The following is a 2,056-nucleotide window of genomic DNA, read 5'->3' as shown; positions in this document are numbered from 1 at the left end:
CCGCAATTTAGTTTTTTTTTTTTTTTTTTTTTTTAGTTTCAGACTTAAGTGAAAAGTTTAGTAGCATGTGTTATAAACGTGGACTAGTTTAGATGAATCTTCATATGCAGTGAAACAAACACTGCCACATTCAGTATGTTTGCCAGAATTTGACACTGAAAATTTAAAGTTAACAATGTTTTGGTAACTTCCATGAATTTCTGTTGTCTTACAGTTTATCTTTGTGTTCTGTAGATACAGACATTTGAGAGTGGAGGTTCTTTAGGGGATAGAAAAGGCAAGGATTTCCTTTGATTCGAAGTATTAAGAATGATTAAAAGTGAGTTTTGTGATGTGTTCTGTTGTGTGTTTAAATAAATGAATGGAGATGGGAGCATATGTCTGAAGTGAGTAATGTTGTTTCCTTTTTTTCCTTGAGTTGTTTGTCAGGAAGGAGGTTTTGAAATGAATATGAGTAAGAAGCAAAGTGGTAGTACAGAAAAAGCATTCCTAATGGGCCCAGTGGATTTTCAGAGAAGTTGGGAAGCACAAGTTGTTAGGCAGGTCTGGATTTTTCAGAAGGGGTATAGTGAAATATCTTCACAGTGGGTTTTACCATTTTATTTTTAAAGATTACCATTTTTTTAATAGGTTCATACTTGGTTGTCAGTGATGTTCTAAATTTAATAACAATGAGCCTCTTTTATCTTAATGGAAATATGAAAAGTGTCAGGTCCTTTTAATGTAGAAATTATAAATCTTTTCCATTTGAGAAAACTGAGGCTTAGAGAGTCTGAATTAGAATCCAGGTCTATCTGCTACCAAGTTAATGATATACTGAAGAAAGCATTTCCTGTTAAGAAAACATTGTTTGTTTCTTGAAATATTTTTTAGACAGAGGATTGTACTTTTTGTTTTGAGTTCTGAGCTGTGTTCTCTGTTGATGAAATATTTTGAGAGGTGCTGGGCAGATCCCGGAACTGGGTAACAGATAATGACTGTGAAATAATGAATTTCTTTTCATGTTAAAAGGAGGGACTAGTTCTGGTTCTTTGGGCTCTTCCGGGATTTTTAAGGTATATAATAACATGACATACTCAAAGACATTCTGTGTTGTGTCACTGTCAGGTGTATTTGATGGCATATGAACAGCATGAAAACTTGACATGAGCTGCTCTTAAATAGCCCTGCCCTCCCTGGGGCGCCTTTTATTAGGTGTCCCATAATGAGCAGGAGGGGTTCTCCTCTGCTTTCTGTGCTTCCTGAAGTAAGTCATCCATCGAAGTGATGTCAGAGGCTACTGATGTTCTTTCTACATTATGTTTACACTTTGTTTTTCTATGGATTTTCTCATATTAACACAGTTATCCAAAATTAATAGTGTTCTGAGGGTGCTCCTTAATCTTAAGTGTCAGTTCTAAGATAAGAAGTAATATATTTCTCTATTATTAAACTCAACTGTTTAAACCCAGATTTTTAAGAAATTAGAAGATAGTAGGGCTTCCCAGTGGCGCAGTGGTAAAGAATCTGGCTGCCAGTGCAGGAGATGCAGATTCCATCTCTGGGTCGGGAAGATCCCCTGGGGGAGGAAATGGCAACCTTCTCCAGTATTCCTGCCTGGAAAATTCCATGGACAGAGGAGCCTGGTGGGCTGCAGTCCATGGGGTTGCAAAGAGTTGGACCCAACTGAGTACACACACACACACACACAGGAGATGTCAGTGCCTTTAAATTTCAGATTTTGTATCTGTGGGTGTGAGGAATTTGAAGATTTCATGATTAGATCAGATCAGATCAGATCAGTCGCTCAGTCGTGTCCAACTCTTTGCGACCCCATGAATCGCAGCACGCCAGGCCTCCCTGTCCATCACCAACTCCCGGAGTTCACTCAGACTCACGTCCATCGAGTTGGTGATGCCATCCAGCCATCTCATCCTCTGTCGTCCCCTTCTCTCCTGCCCCCAATCCCTCCCAGCATCAGTCTTTTCCAATGAATCAACTCTTTGCATGAGGTGGCCTAAGTACTGGAGTTTCAGCTTTAGTATCATTCCTTCCAAAGAAATCCCAGGGCTGATCT

At 39.3% G+C, this 2,056-nt stretch overlaps 1 protein-coding gene across 2 annotated transcripts in view; it reads left to right on the top strand.

The window, feature by feature from the left end:
* FAM135A (family with sequence similarity 135, member A) overlaps positions 1-2,056 on the top strand; it is a 153,737-nt gene that overhangs the window by 907 nt on the left and 150,774 nt on the right. The window lies entirely within an intron of this gene.

Source organism: Bison bison, unplaced genomic scaffold (assembly GCF_000754665.1).
Source record: "Bison bison bison isolate TAMUID 2011002044 unplaced genomic scaffold, Bison_UMD1.0 scf7180017864268, whole genome shotgun sequence".
Taxonomy (NCBI): domain Eukaryota; kingdom Metazoa; phylum Chordata; class Mammalia; order Artiodactyla; family Bovidae; genus Bison; species Bison bison.
Note: the sequence above shows the minus strand (reverse complement) of the source record. Positions and strands in the feature narration are given on the sequence as shown.